Raw genomic sequence first — 15,546 nt, 5'->3', positions numbered from 1 at the left:
AAATACTCTGCCTCTCTCAACCCCCTTCTTGTTGAGAAAACAATTTGATATGGTATACATGTGCATTCATGCACATATTTCCCTATTAATCATGTTGTAAAAGAAAACAGACCAAAACAAAAAAAACCTAAGAAAATAAAATTTTATGTGTATGCTTCAATCTACTTTCTGACAAAGTTCTTCCTCTGGAGGTAGACAGTGTTTTTCATCATAAGTCCTTCAGAATTCTTTTTTATCATTAGTATTAATGACACATTGCTCTCAAATCCCTCCCTTTATACCTGCACCCAAAGAGATCTGTGGATCTTTAGAACAGGTCACTATCATATTCTTTTACATTGGAGTGTTTACTGTTCAGCTCTTGGGTATACCTGAAATATTGAAACAGTTAAGTGGGATGTCTTTTCTTTGTCTTGTGCAGAAGTATGCTGGATACTAACAGTGAAAAGGACTGCCTCAGAATGAATTGTGCTTACCATAATTGGAAGTCTTCTAGTAGAGATTATATGAGCAGCTCTGAAAAATCCCTTTCTTGTTCAACTGTCACCTAACTTTCACCTGTGGCCCCAAGATGTTGAAGCATGTGCAGCAGCCACACCTCAGTACAATTATCTTGGCATTTGGGCTAAAACAGGTTGAGGGTAATTTACAGGTTTCAAAACTGTTCATGAATGAAGGGTATGTCTACATCAAAAATGGGAAGACTTCCCCCAGCAGAATAGGAAAATGGAAATAATTTGTTCCAATGGTCATGAATGCTTTGGAGTGCTTAGAAGTTGCTAAGACATTCAAGATCCAAATGTCATCCACTGCATCCCAGGCAACTGCCAATCATTTTGACTTTTATTTTACCACTGGACTTCAATGACTTTATAAAGGAAAATGAGCCTGCCAACTTTCTGTAACTCATGCACAGGTCAAGACAGTGTTGGTAATGGCATTGGTTCTCATAAAAGACAAAGGACAAAAACCACAGTTTCTCCACCATCTATATGTGTAACCATCAGTTATAGCAAATGGATAAATTTTGAATGCTATGGATGAGTTCACTTACCTTGGAAGTATACTTTCCAAAATGTACATAGATGATGATGTTGATTTGATGCATGCATTGCCAGGGATAGCTCAGTGTTTCAGAGTCTACAAAAGAAAGTGTGGGATAGAAGAGGTATTAGACTGCCTACCAGACTGAAGGTCTACAGAGTTTTTGTGATGACCTCATTGTTGTATGCCTATGAAACCTGAATCTTATACCAGTGACATCCCAGAAAACTGAATTGTTTCCATTTGAATTGTGTTAGGAAGATTCTGAAGATCATCTGGTTAGATAAGGTACCAGACACTAAGGTCATTTCTAGAAGAAAACTATCAAGCACTCAAACTGTATTGCTGAAATTGCAACTCTAAGGAGCTCCCCAGGATGCCAAACCATATGTTTGTCTAAAAGACTTTTATGGTGGTTAGAAGAAACAATACAATGCCACTTTGAAGGTGAATCTGAAGAACTTTGAAACTGATTGAATGACATGGGAAACACTGACAAAGAACTGTCCAGCATGGCCTTCCCATTGTGATAAAATATTGAGACTTGGCAGACACGCAGGAGCCCTACCTGAAGATTGATTTAGTATTGTTTGAATTAACACACCATATCAAAGTTACTGTGCTCAATGACTGAAGCAGAATTAAAGTAGTTCAAAAGAAACATGAGATGCAGAAATTTAGAAACATTACCAATCTATATATTCACTTGGACTATTACTACCTTACCTGTGTTAGAACCTTTCAACTTTATATTGGTCTATATATCCATAGTTGGCACACTGTACCTTAACTCCAACTTTGTCCTCTTTGAGAATGAAGAACAACAAACAACCAACTTATAAGTCCTTTATCCTTTTTGTATCTCTTTGGAATGTAAACACTGTAGTAGTATTTCTAGGTCAAAGGGTATGCATAGTAATATAACCCTTGGGACATCATTCCAAATGGCTCTCCAGAATGGCTGAATAAATTGACAACTCCACCAATAACGAAATAGCGTCCCAATTTTCCCAATACCCTTCCAATGTTTGTTATTTACCTTTTCTGTCATTATCTAATCTGATAGATTTGAGGTCATACTTCAAAGATGTTTTAATTTGTATTTCTCTAATCAATAGTGATTTTGAGCATTTTTATGTGACTATAGACAGCTTTGACTTCATCTTAAAACTGCCTATTCATATCCTTTGACCATTTATCATTTAGTGAATGATACATATTCTTGTAAATTTGACTGTATATTTGAGAAATGAGGCCTTTATCACAAAGATTTATTGTAAAAATTTCCTCTAGTTTTCTGCTTTCCTTTTAATCTTGACTACATTGGTTTTGCTTCTCTCAAAAAATAACATAATCAAAATTATCCATTTTAGATCCTGTAATGCCCTTTATCTCTTGTTTGGTCATAAATTCTAGTCTTATGTTTAGATCTGACAGGTAAACTATTCCATGCTCTCTCTTTTTTTTTTTTTTATTATTTTTTTTAGTGAGGCAATTGGGGTTAAGTGACTTGTCCAGGGTCACACAGCTAGTACGTGTTAAGTGTCTGAGGCTGGATTTGAACTCAGGTACTCCTGACTCCAGAGCCAGTGCTCTATCCACTGCGCCACCTAGCTGCCCCTCCATGCTCTCTTAATTTGCTTATGGTAGCAACTTTAATGTTTAAACTATGTAATCCACTGTGCTTTCCAATTCCATTTTATGGGTGAGTTCATCCCATTAACATACAGAGTTGTGATCACTATCTATGTACCTAAATTCTATTTCCTCCTCTTTGTCCTTTTTTTCCCTTTCTCCTGTCACCCTGTTTCTTATCAAAAGTGTTTTACTTTTGACTTCCACATCCCATAATCCACCTTCCCTTATATCCCCCTCTTCTAATATCCCTTTCTTTTAATACTTCTCAGCATGGTAAGATATATGTCTATGGCCAACTGAGTGGGTATCATATTCCATTTTCATGTGGTTCCAATGAGGGTAAGGTTGTGTGCCACCCCTCATGTTCCACTCCATTATAGTCCTTTTGTGGGTGACTATGGTTCAGTCTGGGCGTGGCAGTTGGGGAAGAGGCTACTCTTAGGCTCTGGGTAGCTTGGCCAGTGGCGGGGATCTGGAGATTGGGTCAGGATCGGGCTCAAGATGGCAGAGCAGGCCAGGAAGAGGCAACTTCTCTTTCTTCTCATGGCGGTGACTCTGTGTTGTCCAGCACTGGGTGGTGGTTCAGTCTATTCTTCTGAAAAGGAATAAAATAGACGAGCATCAACCTGACACTCTAACCTGTTACTACACGGGCTTCTCCTCACCCCGAGTGGAGTGGAAGTTTGTTCAGGGAAGTACAGCCAGCCTGGTTTGCTATAACAGCAAGATTACTGCTTCCTACTGTGATGAAATAATGGGATTTAGCAGATACTCAAAGACCCACCTGGAGATTAATCTATACTGATTGAATCAAGTGAGAGTGATTGACTGCTGATTAAGCCTACTTCAAGTTAATTGGATTGTAATCACACCTGGCTATCTCCTAAGAAGGTATTGTTCTCAGAAACTAGACTGTGAACTCAACTTAAGAACGCCTTCAAAGCCAATGGATTTGGATGACGCCAACCAATCACCTTGAAGCAATGTGTAAGGACCACCTCTGTTCCAGATCTATAAAAAGCTTCCACAAACAGCTTGCTAGGGAGTTCCTGATTAAAGCAGGCTCACAGAGGAGGACTTGAGGAAGAACCCAAACCAGGCTGGAACTCTAGGCTAGGTAGGACTTCTTTTTCTTAACTTTCTGAACTCCTTGTAAATATCTGTATGCTTTAATAAATGTTTAATGCCCAAAGACTGGTACTGAAGCTTTTTAATTTAAGGCGACCACAATTTAGATTTTAAACATCACACTACCAAGACCGGGTGGTCGTCTCCCAGAATGGTATTTCTTTCCATTCCGTGACCCCAAAGGACCCAGGGACATATACATGTATGGTCACTCCAAACGGTGGAAACAACTATGGAGAGACCAGCGTGCAGCACACTGTGTTAGTGCCACTATCAAAGCCCACAGTCAACGTTCATCTTCAGCCACCATTGGAAATCGAATTGTACTGACCTGCTATAAGAAGGATGGTTCTCCACCCCCTTAGTACCTGTAGTTTAAGGATGGGCTTCTGATGCCTTCAGACCCCAAGAAGAACTGTGCCTTCAGCAACTCTTCTTATACTATGAACTCAAAGACAGGAGAACTGGTATTTGAACCTCTGTCAGCTTTTGATACCGGGGACTACTCCTGCCAAGCATCTAATTGGGTTGGGACTGCCATGCTCTCAGAAGCTGTGCATATGGAAGCCATGGAACTGAATGTAGGAGGCATCGTGGCCACTGTGATTGTGACGCTGATCCTCCTTGGGCTCCTAATTTTTGGTGTCTGGTTTGCCTACTCTCAAGGCTATTTCAACAGAGCAAGTAAAGGGAACACCAGTAAGAAAGTAATCTATAGCCAGCCCTCAGCCCATAGTGATGGAGAATTCTGACAGACGGCATCAGTTTTGGTGTGACCCCAACCTATCTCCTCTCCTGTCTTCTGAGTGTCTCCTTTTTGGAATCTGCTGGACTCTGACCTCCTCATTTTTATGGATTTCACAGGATGCCTTACTTAATTTCTTAGTCCATTCCCTCTTAGGATTTTTATAATGACTCTCCAGCCAGAGTTTTTTATATGTGTTTAGGAATGAAGTGGAACAATAATACCCCGTCCTGCCTTCCCTTCTTCCATCACTGATGGGCTTTCCTGGACCATATTTATGGTTTTTATTCCCCATCTCTTTTTAGAATCAGGCAGGTTGAGTGAGGCCTATCTCCCCCCCCCCAAACAAAACAAAACAAAACAACAAAAACAAACAAAAAACCACCCCCTTACCTGCAGGATTGGCCAATCTTCTTTCGTGTTTTCTGAACGTAACCCTAACTTGGGGTCATATGATACTTGGACTCCTTGAGAACTGGGGAGAAACTGGGGCCTGAGGCCAAAAAAGTGTTTCTCAAATAGGCTCAAAAGATTGGAGCTGTAGACTCTGAATAGTAGCTTGGTAGTGAAAAGTCTCTTCTGTTTTCTGGGTCCTCCTCTCAATTCCTTTCATGAGAGATTCTTCTAGAATATCTTCTAGCATCTTCCTGGCAGGTTGGCCACTTCTGCAAGACCAGCTAGATCTTTGTTGTGTAGGGGGCTCCAGGGCCATGAGAACTCTAAGGAAAAAAAGCACATGATGACAATATTCAAGACCCACTCATCTACAGAAAGTAGATCTGGAGCTAGAGGCTCAAAGCATAGCCTTTCATTGACTGGGACAGATAGGTTTGTACTTGGGGAGCCTGAGTGCCCTGATACATTACAGGGTGAAGTATGTGTTGTGTATGAATGTCATTTTAAATGGAAAGATATTTTGTCTAAAAGAAAAGTCTTTTTGTAATTCTTTTATGTGAAATGGTTTAACTTTTCCCTTCCCTCTTCTCTCACTGCTTTTTTCTCACCCCTTAAATTTATTTTTGTATTTCCTCTCACTGTAATCAAATCACACCCATACCCCCAGTCTATGTAGACTTCTAATTACCATAATAATGACAAATATTTAAGGAGTTATGTGTCATCTTCCCATGTAGCAGCAAAACAGGTTAAACATATTGAATACCTTGCTATTTCTCTTTCCAGTTTACTTTTTTATGTTTCACTTGATTCTTGTATTTGAAAGTCAAGTTTTTTATTCAGCTCTGTTTTCATCAGAAGTGCTTGAAAGTCCTCAATTTCATTAAATGTTTGTTTTTACCCCCAAATAATTCAGTTTTCCTGGGGTGATTCTTGGTTGTATTAATAAATACTTTCCTCTCCAGTATATCATATTCCAAGACCTCTGATTCTTTAATGTATAAGCTGTTAAGGCTTGTGTTATTCTGACTGTGGCTATCTGATTTTGGAAATTTTTTTTTTATTCTTGATGCTTGCAATATTTTTTCCCTGACTTGGTAGCTGTTGTTTTTGGCTGTAATATTCTTTTAAAAAATTATTTTAGGATCTCTTTCAGGAGGTTGTCATAAAATCATAGTAATTTCCTTTAAATACAAATTCATTAAACACACCCTGATGGAGACCTTGTTCCTCTGTGACTATCTTTATGTTTCAATGATTGATTCCCTATTCTATTTCCTACCCCACATATTTCAAAACTTTTATTTCATCATTTTCCCTTAACTGTCTCTTTCCTTCTTTTATTTAATGGAAATTATTGATGCAATCTAATGTAGGTGGCCTTATACAAAATATTTTAAAAGTAGATGTTGAAAATTATTTTTACATGTAATTGAGGGGAAAATAAAATACATTTCTAAATAAATGAAAAAAAAACTTTTTATATTACCTCAATGACCACTGTCTTCTCAACTCCTTCCATTGAGATATGTCTTACTTGTCTCCTAAAGCTACTCTCATTAATTACCAATGACGTCCTAGCTATGAAATTTAACTAATGTTTTAGTTTTACCTCATCTTCCAGCTTTCCACAGCTTTTGGCCTTTATGACCATAATTCCATACTTGTTAATTCTCTTCTTCTTTGGCTTCAAAGACAAAATCATATTGCAATACTTGCCTACTTCTATAACGATTCCTCTGTCCACTTTACTGGCTCATTATATTCTACCCATTCTCTAAATATGGATGCTGCCCCCCTTCCTTCCAAGGCCCTGTCCTTGGCTCCTTTTCTATGTCTATTTACATTCTCCCATTTCACAACCTACTTTTTATTCTCACTGGGTGAAATACCATATTTATACAGGTGGCTCAAAAAAGCTCAGTTCTTATCTCTGTTCTGAGCTCTAGGACCACATTTCTAATAGCCTTCAAGATTTCAGCATCTCAATGTAGCCCTCAAACTTCAAAGCTAATATATCTAAAACTAAGCTTATTACTTTCCCTCTAAACCTATTCATCATTCCAATTTCACTATTTCTTTGAGCAGCTACAGCAATCACTTTTGTTTATAAGTGTGGGATTATTTGTTTTCCATTCTTCTGTCTCAAATCACCTTTCCTGTGCAAATAATTAGGCACATTGAGGGAAGGCATAATTTCATTTAATGTTTTCATATTCTCAGTCCCAAGCACCTTATAGACACACACACACACACACACACACACACACACATTGCTTGTTAGATAACAATGGAGGTTCTTAATTTTAAGGCAAGGGCAGGTGAGGAGTAGACCAGAGGTAAAATAAGATTAGGAAGATATCTCAGTAAATAATCAGTGTTTATCACATCATATGAATCTCTCTCTCAACAGATTTTTTTATAAATATAGCTTTACTAAATACTTACTTCATGCAATTCGTTGTATTAGAATTACAAAGGATGTGAAGATGAATAAGACATAGTCCCTAACCTATACATGCTTGTAGTTGAGGTTTGAATATAAAAGAAGTAAAACAAAACAAAGGAAAAACACATACACAACACAAACCCTGTAAAACCTTGGCTTACATGATTTCTGCTTTTTGCAGTCTTCTTTATATTGTACTCTTCTAAACTTCCTTCTATCATTTGATCAGAATTGGAGTATACCAGGAAAACAGATAACCATCCATGAGCAATCAGCAATCTTAATTTTCTACTGAAATAATAATTTAATTGGTCCTTAAACCTGGCTCTATATCTCTTCCTCAGAATAAGGTGTCTGATTTTGTGACAGATGTTTTCCTCCCTTCCTTAGAGAACTTTTCTCATTTTTTTTTGAGATTTCCAGATGGATGGCACATCTGGATAATAGGGATGTTATTTTATATATTTGTATATATGTGTGTATATGTTAAAAAATTCAAACAGAGAGAAAAATAAGTATGCCTAACTTATGTAAGGGAAATATATTTAACTCTTCAAAATGAAATAATCAAATCAAAGAATTACAATAATATGCCTCTGTAAGTATGTGCATGAACATGCATGCAGGCAAATATGTGGGTTTGTGTGAGAGGATAGAAGAGTTCTCTGAAAATTTGGCCCCTGAAAGTCAGACTCTCCTTCAAGAGAGAAGAAACATCTTACAACAAGGTGGGTTTTTTTGGTTGATTTCATAATATTGTATAGAAATTATTTTAAAATTTCCATAACAAAATTTCATTTCCCAATTAATATTTAACAAGAATTTTTAACTTAAATTTACCTAAAGGGTTGGTGGTCTGGGAAGAATGGGGTAGTGAATGAAACAATAAGTGCAATGTGGAACCAACTATATAATAGACTTTGAAGGTAGTACATTTATATGAGAATTTATGATTTTACTATTTGATAATTTTGATAAAATGGAGGATATTTGAAGGAGAGCATTCTTTTCTGAATAGTTAGTAAATTAATGAAAATATCCAAATTCATTCATTCCTAAATTGTATTTTAAAATTAAAAGAAAAATAGAGAAGCAAGCAAGTAATTATCTATCTTAAGTAAATAATTTATTCTTTCTCTCAGATCTGTAAAATAAAGATATTGTGAATGCCTGGAATATACCTATATTACAGTGGTTCTGAATATTTAGAGTTAATGTTTTTTAAGCATATTAAGATTCTTGGATGAAAAGAACTATGTATCTAGAGTTTTTGGAACGGGGATTTTAATACATCCCAATCAATAAAATGAGAGTAAGCCATAAGTTTACAGCACTAATAGCTATCAGATTAAATCATGGCTATCTTATTGCAGTCTTATGCCTCTGACATTCCTGCAGATTAATTTCTGCTGGCAAGGAAATAATGTAAATTAAATTAGACTTTCAATGATTTCCTGCCAGCTAACACCTGCAGATTCAGGTAAATTTACCAAATGCCCATCCACAATGGAGCAGCACCATGCATGTCAGGAATAATGATAAACAATGAAGTTATAACATTGCATTCATAATCTCGTATAGATGTGGAGTCCAGAAATGGAGAAGCCTTGCTTTTTGTTTCTAGTTCATTATTTTGACCTCGTATCTTGAATTAGGCTCCAAATTCCCCTATTTTTTCTTCTTTTCTGTTTAACCGTTGGCAGCCTGAGGTCTGCACTTCATTGTTTCCCATTCAAAGTACTCTGAGGCATATGAGTAATTACAAGAGGATAAGCTCCCTCTGCCCTTCAAACTCATTCCTCATAATTAGAGATTTCACCAAGCTCGCTTGGACTTCTTCATGTTATAATTAATATCCCCAAAAGTCTTTAAAAAGCTATTAATGTTGAGAAAATGTCAGTTAAAATATGACTCCAGTTCCTCTAATGGTGTCTTCTTAACCTCTAAATGTCAACAGTTTGCATAACAAGTCTAACTCAGACACAGATAAAATGACTTTTTTGGTGTATAAGAAAGGTAAGAGAATATATTAATAATAAATACTCTTATTTGTTTAATTGGGGATAGAGTAGAACTAGATAACTAAGGTCAAGTTCATTCCTGAAGTGTGAATGATGATGATGATGATGCTGATGCTGATGATGATAACAGCAACAACAATAGTCAAACCATTTCTTATTCTTTGCAGGTAGAAGAGTATGAACAAGAGAGGTCCATAGTAGAACACAGCAGAATAATTCAAGAGAAGAAAATTCTGAGAGACATTAAATTTGTATAATAACATGTTTTACATTTACATAGTACTTTAAGATTTGTGAAGTTCTTTCCATATATTATTTTGATCAATCTTTACAACAAGCTGTTGAAATATGTGGTCTTTTATCTCCTTTAACAGATGGGGTAACTAAGGGGGAGAGAGGTTAAGAGATGTCCAGGGATCTCTCCACTACAACTGAGGAGGAACCATATTAAAATGTAACTGGGAGATAATTTAACACAATCAATGAAATACAATAAAACATTTATAATGGTTTTTATGCAGTTTGGGGGGTTATTTGGAATTGTTGCAGATTGTTTAGTAGCCTTATTTCTATTTGAGTTTGACAATACTGCAGAAAACCACCTACTTATTTGCTGTAACCCATTATCCAAATGCACAAATTTTCTGTTTCTGTTTCCCTCTCTATCTCTGTCTCTGTCTGTCATATCTAAACATTCAGAAATTCATAGACACTACTTAGAAGTTGCCTGCAGCAGGGGCATTTAGGTTATATGGTGGATAGAGCACTGGCCCTGGATTGAGCAGGACTTGAGTTCAAATCAGATCTCAGACACTTGACACTAACTAGCTATGTGACCCTGGGCAAGTCACTTAACCCACATTGCATCCCCCCAAAAAAGTTACCTGCAGCAAAATAACTTAGTATAGATGTTATTCATTTTAATAAATAGCCTATTTTGCATATCATTTCTTTTAAAGTGTGTCCTTCCCCATCCCTTAAACAACAGAAAAGGAAAAGGATACAGTTCAGAAAACCTAAACAATACATCAAAAGTCTGACAATAAATGGAATTTGCCACATTTGTATTGTCTTACCTCTGAATAAAAATAGGTGTTTCATTTTTTATCTCTTCTTTGAATATTTGACTAAATTATTATGCATTTAATTTTGATTATTGTATCTGCTTTTTTAAACTTTTTAACATATTTTATTCATATTTGGGGGGGTCTATGGAGGTCAGAGAGGACTAACACCTCTGATATGATGGTTTGCCTAACCCTTTTCAGGCATGTTCCTCCACCTTTGCTGTTTACTTCTTATCCAACTCTCACCTGTGGCTATAACTCTACCTTATCCTGGTAAAACTAGCAGATGGAATAAATCAGGTTGAGGTTAAGCAACAGGCTAGTTAATCGGATGTCTACATTAAGCATATGTCAAGACTTCACAGAGTGGATTGGAAAGATGAAAGCATATTTTCCAATGGTCATGAAGGTGGCCAAAATGGGTGGTGGGGAGAGCTTAAAGCTTGGTCAGACATTGAGGATATGAAAAACATGTACTGGGCTATCACTAGTAGTCTTGGCTCTTTTTTTTTGCCACTGGATTTTGATTACCCTGAGTGAGTCTGATGACATGGCAAATCTGTCTCACTTAAATACAATTAATGAGAAATTCTATGATGTTATTGGTTCTCTTTGAATATGAAGGATCATATTTTTTGGTTTTGGGGGATATCTTCAATATATAAACATTTTTTTTAAGTGAGGCAATTGTGGTTAAGTGACTTGCCTAAGGTCACATAGCTAGTAAGTGTTAAGTATCTGAGGTCGGATTTGAACTCAGGCCCTCCTGATTCTATCTCTCTATCCACTGTGCCACCTAGCTGCCCCAGACTATAAACTTAATAGTGGCATAGCTGGATCAAAGGGTATGCACAGTTCTATAGCCCTTTGTGCATAGTTCCAAATTATTCTCCAGAATGGTTAGATCTTTTCACAAGTCCACCAACAATGGAATACTGTCCCAGCTTTCCCACCTCTCCTCCAACATCTGGTATTTTCTCTTTTTGTTATGTTTTACACTCTGATGAGTCTGAGAGGATACCTCAAAATTGTTTTAATTTGCATTTCTCTGACCAATAGTGAACCAGATCATTTTTTCATATGATTAAAGAAAGCTTTGATTTATTTGTTCGTAAACTGCCTATTCGTATCCTTTGACCATTTATCAATTGGGTAATTATTTTTAGCAGCTTTTTATGTGGTGGATAAGGATTGGAAATCAAAGGAATTGCCATCAATTGGGGAATGGTTAAATGTTGGTGGAATATTATTATGCTATAAGAAATGACAAATGGGATGATTTAAGAAAGGCCAGGAAATACTTGTATGAACTGCAGTAATAGTGAAATAAACATGACAAAGAGAACATTTTGCACAGAGATGGTAATATTGTTTGATGAAGAACTGTGAATGACAAGTATTCTCAACAACATAATGATCCAAGAAAATTCCAAAAGATTAACATACTATCCACCTCCAAATAAAGCACTTATGTTGATGGAACACAAACTGAAGCATGCTATTTTTTTTAACTTTATTTCATTTGTTTCTTTTATTCAATTTTTCTTGCACAAAATGACAGATAATGTTTTCCATAATCGTTCATATATAACCCATATCTGAATGCTTACTGCCTGAGGGAGGGTTGGGGAGGGAGGGAAAGAGGGATAAAAATAGAAACTTAAGAAATAAATAAAAATGTTTATAACTTTAAAAAGAAAGTGAATAATAAAGAAAAATAAAAAGTATTTTTTAAAATATTTCCCAGTTGCATGCAAAAATTATCTTTTACTTTTAGTAGTATTTTTTCCAATTATAATATTCATTTTTAAAATTGTGTTCTAAATTATTCCCCTCTTTCTCTCTCTTCTTTTCCTGAAATAGTAAGCAATTTGATATAGCTTATATATGTGCAATCATGTAAAACATTTGATATATTAGCCTTGTTGTAAAAGAAGGAAAAAAAAGAAAAAAAGAAGGTGAAACAATATGCTTCAATCTGGATGTGGATAGAATTTTTATCATGAGGCCTTGGGAATTGTCTTGGATCATTTTATTGCTGAGAAGAGAAATCATTCATAGTATCATCACACAATGTGGTTATTATTCTGTACAATGTATCTCTGGTTCTGCTCATTTCACTTTGCATTAGTTCATATAAGTATTCTCAGGTTCTACTGAAATCATCCTGCTTGTCATTTTCTATTGTAAAATAACATTCCATTACATTCATATAGTATAGCTTGTTCAGTCTTTCCCCAATTCTTGGGCATACCCTCAATTTCCATTTTTTGCCACTACAAAAAGAGCTGCTATATTTTTGTGCATGTAGGTACTTATCCACTTTTTATGATCTTTTTATTATACAGACCTAGTAGTGGTATTGCTGGATAAAAGAGTATCCACAGTTTGGTGGCCTTTTGGGCATAGTTCCAGATTATTATACAGAATAGTTGGCTCAGTTCACAACTCCATCAACACTACATTATTGTCCCAATTTTCTCACATTCTCGCACTTTCGTTTTTGTTTTTTTTTCTTTTGTTTGTTTGGTCAGATTAGCCAAATTGCTTCTTTCTGGCTGCTTGGAGTATTTTTTCTTTCACCTGATAATTCTGGAATTTGGCTACAATATTCCTTGGGGTTTTCCTTTTGGTGTCTCTTTCAGGAGGTGTTCAGTGGATTCTTTCAATGATGATTTTATCCTCTTGATTCTATGATATCAGGACAGTTCTCCTTAATAATTTACTGGAATATGGTGTCTAGATTCTTTTTCTGATCATGGCTTTCAGGCATTCCAATGATTCTCAAATTGTCTCTCCTGGATCTGTTTTCCAGATCAGTTGTCTTTCCAATGAGGTATTTCACATTTTCTTCTATTTTTTCATTCTTTTGATTCTGCTTGAGTGATTCCTGGTGTCTCATGGATTCATTGTCTTCCAACTGTCCAATACTAATTTTTAAGGCATTGTTTTCTTCAATGAGATTATGCACCTTTTTTTCCATTTGGCCAAATGAATTTTTTAAGGCATTGTTTTCTTCAGTGAGATTATGCACATTTTTTTTTTCCATTTGGCCAGACGAATTAATTTAAGGAATTGTTTTCTTCAGTCAATCTTTGTGCTTCCTTTTCAAAGATGCTGATTCTTTTTTCTTTATTTTCTTGTGTTGCTTTCATTTCTCTCAATTGATTTTTTAAATCCTTTTTGAGCTCTTCCCAGAAGGCTTTTTGTTCTTGAGACCAATTCATCTTCCATCTTGAGGCTTCACATGTAGGCAATTTGGGAGTATTGTCCTCATCTGAATTTGTGTTTGCCTCTTCCCTGTCAACACAGAAGCTCTCAATGGTGAGAGTTCTTTTTTGTTTTTTGCTCATAATGCAGCTTATTTTATTTATTATTTTTTTTAAGTTGAGGTCTCCTCTGGGGGCACCAGGGTCCCTGTTACAAGCTTCTTGTGCTGGGATATAGGGGCTTTGTCACTGGCTCTCTATACTGAGACCTCTATGGATTGTAGATTTTTCACCGCCCTGGACTTCCTGTCAGAATGCCCTGGGATCAGTGGACCTGGCCCTGGACTGTGGGTGTCCTTCCAGTTGGCAACCTGCCCTCTGGGCTGGTGCATATGGGTTTTGCCACTGCTCTGCTGCACCACCAGCTTGTTGTGCCAGTATCCTAGGGCCTCAGTAACTCAGCTGTGGCCCACAGCTTCCTGCTGACTTGACCAAACCTTCTTCCATGTGCTGCGGTGAGCTGAGCTTCCCTTTTGCCCGAGTGAGACCGACCTTTCCTGAAGTCTTATAAATTATCTCTGGTTGGAAGACTGTGTCTCTCTGTCTCTTTGCAGGTTCTGTGGTTTCAGAATCCATTTAGAGGCTTCATTTAATGTTCTTTTTGAGGGAACAGAAGTTGAGCTCATGCGATTTACTGGCTACATTCCGCCATCTTGGCTCTGCCTCCCCCCCCCCCCATTTTTTTAATCTTCAACTGTATTTGACTTTGAAAGCATTTTTACTATTCCAAGGAATTCTTCTTGGACTTGTGTTCATTTTACATTTTTCCCCTTTGAAGCTTTGCTTGTACCCCTTCTGATTGCATTGCAATTTTCTAAGTTCATATATTGATCTTTATCACCATGGTAGATTTTTATATTCATCTTCTTTAATGTTGTTTACTCACTGTTTCTTTTTTCCCCATCTCATGTCTTGATTTTGAGCTTTCTGTTATGGTTGTGATCTGTTACTATCATTCGGTTGGGGACAAACCATATTAACCTTCAGGGATTTTTACACTGTTGTTTACACAACTACTACTAGGGTTTTCAAATTTTTTGGTGCTCCAAAATTGGTGTGATCTGAGGAGAAAGGTAGTTACTGATCTCTTTGTCAGCATTTTGGTACTTATCCTGGGAGGGTCTCTTTCCCCTTGGTATTACAATCAATACTGTCCCTGAGGGTGTACAGTAGGCACCAGAATATGAAAACATATTCTATGACTTCTTAGTTAAACTATTTCTTATGTAAACTATTAGTTAAACTATTTCTTATGTAAACAACAAAATAAGTCTAACTATTCTATGTGAAAACTCTCAAAATGGCTATAAATTATTCCTGACTGTATGAGTCGTTTGTTTTGTTCCCTAATAATACCTGGTCTGGCCTGGGTATGGGATGGGGATCCACCGCTTTGTTTTGTTGCTGCTCATGGTAGAACCTGTGAGTTTGTTGCTGTTGCTGTTTAATTCTTCATATCCCATTTGGGGTTTTCTTGGCAAATATACTGGAATGGCTTGCCATTCAATTCCCCAGCTCCTTTTACAAACGAGGAAACTGAAGCAAACAAGATAATGACGTCACTAGCAGGATCCACCTTGTAAGTGTCTGTGGCCAAATAAGAAATTGTGAAGGTGAGTCATACTTACTCTAGAGTCCACACTCCCCACCACACCACCTAGTTGTCCGACCTTGTGATTAAATTCCTATACATAGGTATAACCACACTGGTGTGGACTTCTTTCTTCTGTATCTCAGGACTTTCCCACTACAGTAGGATTCTCCTTCTCTTCAGCCTGTACATTTACAG

General features: G+C 36.7%; 1 pseudogene; it reads left to right on the top strand.

Moving 5' to 3' along the window:
* Positions 1–3,183: 3,183 nt before the first annotated feature.
* On the top strand, positions 3,184–4,586 carry LOC122732899 (annotated as a pseudogene).
* The last annotated feature ends 10,960 nt before the right edge of the window (positions 4,587–15,546 follow it).

Source organism: Dromiciops gliroides, chromosome 6 (genome assembly GCF_019393635.1).
Source record: "Dromiciops gliroides isolate mDroGli1 chromosome 6, mDroGli1.pri, whole genome shotgun sequence".
NCBI lineage: Eukaryota > Metazoa > Chordata > Mammalia > Microbiotheria > Microbiotheriidae > Dromiciops > Dromiciops gliroides.
Note: the sequence above shows the minus strand (reverse complement) of the source record. Positions and strands in the feature narration are given on the sequence as shown.